This window comes from Aricia agestis, chromosome Z (assembly GCF_905147365.1).
Source record: "Aricia agestis chromosome Z, ilAriAges1.1, whole genome shotgun sequence".
In the NCBI taxonomy this organism is placed as follows: domain Eukaryota; kingdom Metazoa; phylum Arthropoda; class Insecta; order Lepidoptera; family Lycaenidae; genus Aricia; species Aricia agestis.
In genome coordinates, this window is record NC_056428.1 from 12,380,356 (window position 1) to 12,392,747 (window position 12,392).

Genomic DNA, 12,392 nt, shown 5'->3' on the forward strand with positions numbered 1-12,392 from the left:
AGAATAATTTACTTAAGTACATACAAACTTGAACCTCAGATACTTATCGTTTTGAAAATCCTTTCTTCGAAGGGAAACAAATTGGAATTTGTTGTGTTAGACTGTTGCCAATAATAATTGTCACAAAAACGCTTGAAGACACGGATTAAGTTCCTATAGCGCTGTCCACGATATCACCGTAGTATGCGACATCAGATTTACACTGTAGGTTGTCTAGCATTGTAGTTCTTTCGTTTTGGCAGAAAAAACTCTCCCAGAGAACATGATGAGAGGTTTATTCAAACATACTGCCTTCGGTCGTACATATTCTACCATTTCTACCTATGTGCTCGGCCGATGCCCGACTGACTTAGATCCGTAAAGTTTGACTTTAAAATTTCCATGGCCGGTAACGAATTGAGATACACATTACACAGTGGTCAATTATATCCATCCAGGGTTTGGATAATCGTTTACGAATATTAGGAAAATATTTAAAGATCGACCTTTGCTAGAATTGGTAATTACTTTGGTTGTCGTTGTAAATTTCGAGGAGTTCCTTTAATTCCATTACTTACCAAGTCACCGTTTTTAGGGTTCCGTGCCCAAAGGGTAAAAACGGCCGGGACCCTATTACTAAGACTTCGTTGTCTGTCCGTCTGTCTTCTCCAGGCTGTATCTCAAGAACCTTTATAGCTAGAGTTCTGAATTTTTTACAGATTGTGTATATCTGTTGCCGCTATAACAACAAATACTAAAAACAAAACAAAATCAATATTTAAGGAGGGCTCCCATACAACAAACATGAATTTTTGGCCTTTTTTGCTCGATATCAATAATGACAACAGGCAGGCATTTGAAATTTTCGCAGAATCCTTAATTATATGTGTACTTTAATAATTAATAATACGATTAGAATATAATTAAAATTTAAGGGGGGCTCCCATACCTATAAAGGTAGGCATAGCTATAGCTATAAAGCTATAAAGGTAGGCATCAGGTAGACATTCTGAAAAAATTTGATTCAAATTTACTCAGAAATAAAACATTTTTTATTTATTTATTTTATTTTATACAAAAACACAACTTTTGGCCTATTTTTTCTCTATAACGGTACGGAACCCTTAGTGCGCGAGTCCAACTCGCACTTGGCCGATTTTATTGTAAACATGGTATCAAATTCGAGCAATCTAAACAACAAAAAAAGAATTTTGAAAATCTGACCACAATCAGCAGAGTTAACATTAACTCCTCCTTTTTTGAAAGTCAGTAAAAAAAGTATCTAAGATGTTGACCAGGGATGTAAGGTATCATCATGCCAAATTTCATTGAAATCGGTCCAGCGGATTCAGAGATTAGCCTGTACAAACAGACAAACAGAGAAACAAAAATTTTAAAAACAGTTAAAATGTGTTCTATTACTCTTCTAACATGCCCCTGACTCGTTTTTTCAAGTTTGTTTTCAATGTACAAAAATTTTACCTCTACGATTTTATTATAAGTATAGTATATAGATATAGATAATATTATGACGACACTTTTTACCTAAGTATACGTATTATATGGTATTATGTATGTTACGTAGTATATGAAATTCTCTTTGTTATGTATCTTTGAAGAAATTAAATCCTAGGCAGTTGACAGACCAACGTCGGGTCATGTCAATAAAATGTTAATTGAATTCCCCGCGTTTCATTTGACGTTAAAAATGATCAAAACACTCAAAAAGGCCTTCTGTTTTGAGCGTTTTGATCGTTTTTAACATCAAATGGAACGCGGGGATTGTAATCAGTCGGCTGGGTTTGACGTAACGCGACCAAACTACGTAGGTCTCCCATCAGCCTAGGAATCAACTTCTCTGATAACGTACAATTATAATTGCATAATTTAATATTTAATAAATAATGCTGTGCAATAGCTTTACCGCGGCAGTCCCCGAGTGCCACACGTTTTGAATTTAACGTAGATAATTCCCTTTACAAAAATAATATATTACTTATACCTATAGGTACAAGATATCATTACCAGAGCAACGTCTAGGTCTGAATTGGCCTTTATTAATGTTTACTAGTGTTATGGATCTTGGGTATTTGCAAGTTAATTAAGGTTAAGGATCTTCACTGTGATGCTATAATGAATGCAAATGACATTTTTGTTGAACAAATAGACATACATTCTGCAGGCAGGCATACATATTTTTTAGGGTTCCGTAGCCAAATGGCAAAAAACGAAACCCTTATAGAATCGTCATGTCTGTCTGTCTGTCCGTATGTCACAGCCACTTTTCTCCGAAACTATAAGAGCTATACTATTGAAACTTGGTAAGTAGATGTAGTCTGTAAACCGCATTAAGATTTAGATACAAAAATGGAAGGAAAAAATATTAAAAATTTTAGGGGTCTGAAAGAAAAATTTTTTTTTTCGTCTAACCTATGCGTGTGGGGTATGAATTGATCTATGGATAGGTCTTCAAAAATCATATTGAGGTTTCTGATATCATTTTATTCTAACCTGAATAGTTTGCGAGAGATACTCTTCCAAAGTGGTAAAATGTGCCCCCCCCCCTGTAACTTCTACAGTAGGGACATGATAAGTTGAAGTGGAGATACCAACGAAAATTGGTTTGAATGAGATCTAGTAAGTAGTTTTTTTATACGTCATAAAATATGGTAAACCTTAATTTAACACTCATTAAATCAACTGAAGTATAAAAATAAGTAAAAAACCTTTTAATTTCATAAAAATAAACCTTATTGTTCCTGCGGAACCCTTCATGGGCGAGTCCAACTCGCACTTAGCCGGTTTTTTTTAGTTGAAATACTTGAAATATTTTTGAGATTGAACTCTTGAAGTAGTTACTATACCAATTGCTATAATACTGCGCTTAAACTAAAGCACCAAGTTTCTATTCTATCCGACAGAGGTAATTAAGAGTAAATATTTTTTAGCAATGATAAATAATAATAAGATAAATAATCGGCCAAGTGCGGGTTTGACTCGCGCGCTTCGGGTTCTGTACCAAACTTAGCCCAAAAATCGTGTTTTTCATATATATTTTTTTAATATTATTATTACTTAAATAATAAAGTACACATACATATAACTAAGGACTTTGAGAAAAAATCAAGTACCTACCTGTTACTACTATTGATTAGAGCAAAAAAGGCAAAAAAAACGTTCATTACGTTTGTTGTATGGGAGCCCCCCTTAAATATTAATATTATTTTGTTTTTAGTATTTTTGTTATACTGGCAACATATGTTACATAGTCTCTGAAAATTTCAACTCTCGCTATTACCGTTCTTAAGTTACAGCCAGACAGACAGACGGACAGATGGACAGACAATGAAGTGTTAGTAATAGGGTTCAGTTTTTACTCTTTGGGTACGGAACCCTAAAAAAAGAACGTATTGTATAAGTACGGTCGAATTCGGTTGAAAAGCAAATAAGCAAAAATATAGTAATTTTTATTATTCGTAGCAAAAATATGTATTTCTCTTTCACTATTATAGATTTCTGTGTACCATTTCATTTAATTATTCTATTTTTAAAGTAAGTTCTTAAATAACTGACCGCCGTACTCAGAGACATTTAATTACGATTAACCTTCAATTTAATGAAGAGTTTGACAGATAATGTATGGGGCTTATGTCATAATTTTGAATTAATTACATTTAAGTAATTAATGTTCCACTCTGAGTACGGCAGTAAGGTAGGTATTATCAATGATACAAAACTTACAAAATATAAGTATACCTACTTATTAAGTACCTATAGGTATTAGGTACTTATCTTACTCGCAATGTCTTATTATCTGCCGAAAGTCTCAATAAAAGAAGCCTAAAGTTTTGTTTTATAAGAACCGTCGATTCCAGCATGCAAAAATGCATACAAAGAAACTCACGTATTCTTAGTAAAGGTATCATCAACTAATGCACTAGTCGACCTCATCAGTTCAGGTAAGGTAAGGTACAATTACGCGAAGATGAGATGCACCTTCTCATTATTAAAGAACGTGTGTTCACTATTTTTGTTGTGTGATTTCCAATCTCCTCATACTAATGAAACAGTTCTTTGTTTAAACTTTTTTGTGTTGTTCTTTTTTTAAACTACACCTTTTTGTTTTTTTTTCTCGTCATTTCTTGAAGCAAAGAACGTCACATTCGATGCATGATTATGATTTGCCGTGCTGAAAAAAGCAGTCAGTTAGCTAATGCCTCGCGCGCGTTTTTTACCGAAAATATTTTAATATCCGCCCAAAATTTTAACACCGATGGGCCCGCAGTCCGTACAATATAACAGATAATTTAAAACACACTTTTTGGTACAAAACATATCGTGTAACTCTTCCCTAATTTGTACAAAAACCGAGTAGGTAAAGCCTCCGCATTCTATAAAACAAAAGAGCATAACAATGGAAAATGGAAACTTTTTTTGGCTTAATAAACAATAGAGTCTAGGTGTACGTGAAATAGACGTATTTTGGCTGTAGGGGTGGCGGCTCACGCAAGAATGTTAAGTTAAAATATGTATACTAATTTATATTATCATATTATATTTAAATACTTATAAATTGAAAGTGTGTCTTGTCTATAAGTCTCTGTATCTTTATGCTTTAACCGCAGTATCGATTAGTATGATGTAGATTGTAGCGTGTAGACTGTAGATGCTACGCCAAAAAACGTCGTCCGAGTGCCTTAAAATATCTTAATATAATTTTATATTATAAAATGTATTGTAGGTGTACTATCTACGAAAGTAAAAAATTGACTGAAAACATTTAGTTAGTGCAAACTAGATCTTCTACCGATTAGAGTGGCTCTCGGCTAATCAAATTGTCTTTTTGCACTGTCTCGCCACTGTCTCTGGCGGGCGAGACTCTACTTGGTAGGTGTGAATTACTCCGTGTAACCCTGGCCTAAGAACCTAGATGTATGTATATTTTCTTCTATAATAAATAGAGTGATTTTACCGGAAGTACGCTACCTATTTAATGCCAAGAAAGGGGGGTAAAAAACGCGTCCGGTGTGGATAAAATATTATCTCTCTTAGACCATGATGTTAGGAGTCGCATTAATCTTTTAATATCATGATCTAGAAGGTGGCAGCCCTGCAGCAGAAGAAGCATGCACAGCTAAATTGATGATTGTTTCGGCAGTTTTAGAATATCGTGTACATTCCGCTCTGGTCAGTCTGTATGAGTGTGGATGAGGTTTTATATTTTTGCCAGTGAAAAGACTTGAATCGTATTGCTATTGTGCCTTGAAATTGGTTGGATTTTATCTTTTGCGGCTACGGAACTTTTATTTTTGGCATTAACTTTTATAAAAGTTGTATAAAATAGAAATTATAGGTTGATTCCGCCAAATAGTCTCACAACTTAGTTTCGATAAAGTCTTGCTGATTAAATTACAAAATTGTACTAGTGAAATGTCAAACCGACGCCAAACGCGTTCTCATTGGTTATAACTCCACGATATTGTGACGCTTCTCTGACATAATATTTGAGTTCATACTATTTTGTCGTTTAATACGATCCAGACTGATTCGAGCAACTATTGTTTAACTAATTCATGTGCACTATGAAAGGGCAGGCAATTTGAATGCATGCCTTATGAATTCGTTTTGGCTGAAATTAATATATATATATATATATATATATATATATATATATATATATATATATATATATATATATATATATATATATATATATATATATATATATATATATATATATATATATATATATATATATATATATATATATATATATATATATAAATATATATATATAAAACGAAAAGCCAAAACGAATTCATAAGGCATGCTTCAAATTGCCTGCCCTTTCATAGTGCACATGAATTAGTGTTTGATGTACTATTTGCCACCAAGTGCCGCTATGTAGCCTTAGGGGCTATCGTAATTCGTATCACATAAAGCGGCACCTGGTGGCAAATAGAATATCAAACTCACTCATCAGTTATAGTATTACTATAACGGCCCATTCCACGTGCGCTCGTTACGCGTATTCGGCTGTAGCGTTTGGGATAACACGCGCACGGATCTACGCGCGTTTTATTAGTGCCCTAATACCTAGTAGGCAATAAAACTAATTACTTCGAAATCAAATGTTTTAATATTGAATCTTTTTTCATAAGTCGTAGGCGTCCATGTCCACAGCGTATTGTCCAATCCACGTGAGTACATCTCAGACGTCACCGGACACTGCCCGCCCAATTCGTGTGTAACGCGACGGAAATGCGTTGATACTTGCTGTTTTTATTTGAAATTGGAATTAAAGAATTAAAATAATCTGTAGTATTGCTTGTACTATCAGAGAAGTTAATTCCTATGCAAATCGGGGACCTAAGTAGTTTGGTTGCGTTACGTCAAACCCAGCTGACAGATCACAATTAACATTGAATTGACATATTCGACCAAATAACATTGGTCTGTCAATTGCATAGGAATCAACTTCCTCGATGGTACCTGAGCGGCATATGATTATCCAGAGTTTTAGATTTGTTACCTCTTTTTTTTGTCTGTAAGAGTCTATGCTATTATTACTATTGTAGGGGTTGTCTCCTACAGATGATGGATGCTGGATGCTGGATGATAGTGATGATGATAGAGATGCTGATGCTGATAGAGATGCTAATGCTCTGTTGTTGCTCTGCTGTTGCTCTGCTGTTGCTCTGCTATTGCTCTGCTGTTGCTCTGCTATACTTCGTCGTAAATGCATAAATTTATACAAGTTCAAACGTGCCGGTCAATGTCATAGCGAGCCGTACAAGTTCACTGTACGTGTTAGTGAACTATGTTTTCTAAAAATAACTGAGATAAGTCACAATTTACGATAAACATATTTTGTATTTTATTGGGTAACCGTAACAAATATGTTACTTCTATAAATTGAAGATTTGAATGAAGAGAAGAAGAATTATGCTACGAGTTGCGCTACGAGAAACTAAAAACTATTTCAAACATTGCGCGAACAAAAGTGATTCTCAAACATTATAAACACCACCGTTACTTCGTTATCTCTGTTTTGGTTTCCTTTTCATACGATAAATATATCTTATATCTTTAAACCAGCAATTCTTGTATATGTCGTAGGATGATTTGATAAATCCGTGTTTTCGCGAAATCCCTAGAATTTTCGCGAAAATTCTAATATACATATACATACATATATATATATATATATATATATATATATATATATATATATATATATATATATATATATATATATATATATATATATATATATATATATATATATATATATATATATATATATATATATATATATATATATATATATATATATATATATATATATATACTACTCCAACGATTTTCATGAAATTTAGTATATAAGGGGTTTCGGGGGCGATAAATCGATCTAGCTAGGAATCATTTCTAAAAAATGTCATTTTATTCGTGTATTATTGAATACCGAGCAAAGCTCGGTCATACAGCTAGTTATTAATACTAAACCAAAACAATGCAAATGAAAAAGCTTAGAAATTGCATACAACTGAGAGTAATCGGCGCACTATCAGGAATAAATAAATCTATACCGCTTTCACAATAATATATCTATAACAATAGCTTACATTTTTTAAAAGCCCATAAAGCATCAAGGCGTTTGATCGCGGTATCGTCCAGTAGCGACTTGGGCAGTTTCTTTCATTGCGGAATTCGCAGGCAATTGCGGCTAAAACAATAGAACCTCTTAGCGACGCGAGCATTGTATGCAAAGAATATAAATTTCGAGAGATATTGTTTGGAATGGCCACAAAAGCTGAAACAAAACAGGTAACGACAGCTTATGTAAGGTTTTGTGGTATAACGCTACTTTGAATACCTTTTTTTAGGCACAGACCGGGAAAATTTGAGGAAAATGTTGAGTTCTGTTGGACAATGATTAAAATAAGTATGTTGTTTTATCTTATACCTATTATACAGGGTGTAACAAAAATAAGTGATAGTACTTTAGGGTGTGTATGTGTTCCTTGTAGAGAGTTCACTGTGAAAGTTGCAGTGCTAAAGGCCAAATTTTTTTTTCACTTTTGTATGGGCAAGCACCCGAGCGTCACGAGTTTCCCCATACAAAAGTGAAAAAAAAATTGGTCTTTCAGGGCTGCTACTTTCACAGTGAACTCTCTATAAGCAACACATATACACCCTAAAGTATTATCACTTATTTTGGTTACACCTTGTATAAAGGAGTACCTATTACTTACATATTTATTACCTGCTAAGGGCCTGTTTCACCACTTCCTGATAAAGTGCCGAATAGGCTATTTTCAACTTTTTTGACAGATTCTCCATACTTGATATGTTATTAATTGATGGATAGCCTATTCGTAACTTATCAAGTGTGGTGAAACAGGCCCTAAATATAGGAACTTGCTAACTAGATGACGCCCGCAACTCTGCGCCAACATTCGTTTATCGCGCGGGAACCGTACATTTTCCTTGTTTTTTTCTCGGGACTGACTAGGTTCAGTGGTCTGGACGTGAAGAGGTGACAGACAGACACACTTTTGCATATTTTATAATATAGGCATGGTATTGATTACGTTTGCTTGTCTTGTACTTAATTTAGTTGAGAAATGTTCATTTTATTTTTAATCGTTTTAAAAAATTGTAAAAACAACTTAAAGTGACATACGAACATTCAATTGAGTACTTTTTTAATTTATTACGAGCAGAAAAACGATTTTTAATTAATTAAGTAAATTCATTCAATGCTAAACATCACTTGCTTTCAATGACTGGCAGACAAAAGCAAAGTGTATTATTTTATAGACAAATCGAAACAGAACAGAATTATATGCTTACATAATAAATATTACTGTGGTATTTTCAACCCTAGGCTAATAGAGATAGGGTATATATTTGTGTGATTTAAACCGGCGGTTATGATGTTATTGTTGTGTGTCGTTAATATAATAGGGGATGGAGGGGGCGTGGTCGAGGCTCTTCGCAAATATAATCAAGAACAATGCCGTGGAGCGTCTTATTGTTACAAAATTATATTGAGTAATAAATAACAAACAACAAATTTTAGCTAAAATGGCATTGTTAAAGTTAGTAAAATTTTAATTACACTTAGAATTTTGTAAATTCTCTAATGCTATCAGTAGCTCTAATAATAATTTGTATGGGTAGTTCATCTAAAAACTATATAAAGACGAATTTCACGACTCATCATATATTGAAGTCGGTTAAAGTTAACGCAGAAGAAACCAAGACTCTAACTGCAGCACTTGGAGATATTTAATGATGATCAAACTTTAATTTAATGAAGAGTTTGACAGATAATATCTGGAGCGTATTATGTCAAAACGATCATTTAATTGCAATTCAGGTTAATATTCATGCGTCAGTTAACTCTTTTAACAATAGTTCCTCAAAGCAATTACCACAATCGACTCCACTCCAAACATCCAAAGGCCGGCAACGCACCTGCAGCTCTTCTGATATTGCGAGTGTCCATGGGCGACGGTAGTTGCTTACCATCAGGTGACCCGTTTGCTCGTTTGCCCCCTTATTTAATAAAAAAAAAAAACATACTTACACTTTTACTCTTATTCATACTCTACTCAAAACTCATACCAAACTCATACTCATACAAAAATGTAAATAGTAAAGCATTCGACTCCATTCCACTCATACTAATCAGCGCCGGTTTACGTCTGAGCGTCGCTCTATCACAATGCCGCTATTACATTTGCGCAATAATTGGTACCTCCCCGCACCCCCCGGCACCTCCCCGCACTCCCCGACCCACCCCCCGGCGCAGATGATCACTTCGCAATGGTAAACGGTCAATTCGTGATAAGACAATAGATTGTATCGAATATAATCAATAATCATACTCGACTAACCGTAATCATATTATTCACTATCACTACATATTATAAAACAAAGTCGCTTTTTTTCCGTCATGTCCCTTTGTTCCCTTTAATCTTTAAAACTACGCAACGGATTTTGATGCGGTTTTCTTTAATAGATAGAGTGATTAAAGAGGAAGGTTTATAAGTATAATAACATTCATAAAATATTGGAGAACTACTGTTAATTTTGGGGTTTCTAATGTGATGTCGTAAATAATTACATTTTTTTTCCGCTTACATTGCAAACGCAGGCTGAACCCTACGAAATTTATCAAAATAAATAAATGTACTAAGTATTGCATACTATGAAAAAGTCTACAGAAAACTCCGCGATGGTATATATGTACTATCAGAGAAGTTGATTCCTATGTAAATCGGTGACCTAAGTAGTTTGGTCGCGTTACGTCAAACCCAGCTGACAGATCACAATTAACATGGAACTGACATATTCGACCAAATAACGTTGGTCTGTCAATTGCATAGGAATCAACTTCCTGGATGGTACTTATCTCTTATGGATATCCCACAATTTTTATGTCATTTACTTTTAACTTCAAATAATGGCTAATTTTCGAAGCGATTTTAACCAATACGGCGATAATCTTCATTCAATTAAATACTTTAAATACATTATTGATTTAATATAGATCTATATGGCCCTTTACAGCATAATATTATTTAAATTTTGAATGAATATTTTCGAAGATATTACAGATTAAAAAATTGCGGGACGTAGCCTTTGCGGCGGTACCGACCAAAGCGGTAAAAACTACCGAATAGATTTTTATCATTTCTTCTGAGACTGACAGGCTATAATATATTTTATACCCGTGCGAAGCCGGGGCGGGTCGCTAGTATTATTATAAATGCAAAAGTCTGTTTGTTTCTTACATTTTCACGCCCAAACCGCTAAAGCGATTTTGCTGAAAATTGGTATGGCGATGCTTTGAGTCCCGGGAAAGAACATAGGATACATTTTATCCCGGAAAAATGTACGGTTACTGCACAATATACTTTATGATTTGCGCGTAAACTATTCAATCTATTTTGATGGAATTTGGTATGGAGATACTTTGAGTCTCGGGAAAGGACAAGGAATACTAATAATTTTGTCCCGGAAAATGTACGATTCCCGCACAATAAACTTTTATGATTCTCGCCTAAACTATTTAATCTATTTTGATGAAATTTGGCATAGAAATTGGAGATACTAATCTGAATGGCTGTTGCTAGTCGTTTACCAGATGAATTAAAAAAATAATTCATAGGATTACCGGACGACTAGCAACAGTCTATTCGTCCGATAATAATCGGACGACTAAGATTTATTTTATTCATCCGGTAATCGGACGACTAGACACTTCGAATTTGAATCTGGGACAAGGAATGTTTTTGTCCCGAAAAAATGTGCGGTTCCCACACAATATACTTTCTGATTTGCGCGTAAACGACTCAATCGATGTACAGGAACAACTATAAACTAAAGTCCACGCGGACGAAGTCGCGGGCAACAGCTAGTTAATTAATAAAATCGGTGTGCGGTGTAAGTGTATAGGTTACACTTTTTTGGAAATAATCAAGTAAAGCTCAGACAGTGGCATCTGAAATCGTTAGTACCTAAATTATTTCTTCAAATATGAACCCATTCTGATACGCACACACCACGGTAATAATTTTTATTGCGACCGAAAGTACGCTTGCAAGACTATTTTTCTGTGAAATCTCGCAGTAACGCTAATACTATTAATCCCGGAATTTACGGTTCCCCTGCGATAAACGAATGTTGCCGCAACGGAGTTGCGGGCGTCATCTGCCTAGTCTAGTATAAACTTTCCAGTAAATCTCAACTAATCTACCATTCACAAGCTGAGTATCAAACCGCATAAAACCAAAATTAAAAACCGTAATTTACTCATGAAAACCCGGTGGTTTAGCTCAACCATTAATACGGCTGATAGCTCGGATTAATTAAGATAAATTGCGAGCCAAAGATAGCCGCCGTTTAATAAAACGTCTCAAAATTCGCTAGCAAATTGAAACATAAAAGTAATTACTCGTGAACCGTGCTGATAGAAATTAGTTTATGTAGGGTGACTATAGATTTGTCGGTGAAAATAAAAAGTAGTTTTTTTGTTATTTAAAATTTAATGTAATTGAAGCGTTAAAAGCAAGTTCTCGGAGTCTGTCGTTTTTTCACACGCTTATATTAGCTTCACTTGTAACTATGTAACCTATTGTATCCACTTCCTGGTCTCGATTAGGATGATGCCCTCCCCCACCGGTTTCGGTGACGGTGGCCGGTTTAATTGAAACCAGGCTAGGTACGCAGGAGTAATTTTATACTGCCCAAGTGTATGCGCAGTACACAAGAGCACTCTCTATTCCTTTACTCTCATAACCCAGTGGAACGCAAGACCAATACGACTGGCGAGAGATCAGGCGCAGGACCGACTTTTTACATGCCCATCCGACGCATGGATCATCTTACTTGTCAGACAA

At 34.7% G+C, this 12,392-nt stretch overlaps 1 protein-coding gene across 1 annotated transcript in view; it reads left to right on the forward strand.

Annotated features, from left to right (window-relative positions):
- LOC121738880 (palmitoyl-protein thioesterase 1) overlaps positions 1–7,978 on the forward strand; it is a 47,732-nt gene extending 39,754 nt beyond the window's left edge. Inside the window, exon 6 of the mRNA XM_042131145.1 lies at positions 7,949–7,978. The gene's annotated coding sequence lies outside the window, so the exon portion shown is untranslated. The remainder of the gene's footprint in view (positions 1–7,948) is intronic.
- The last annotated feature ends 4,414 nt before the right edge of the window (positions 7,979–12,392 follow it).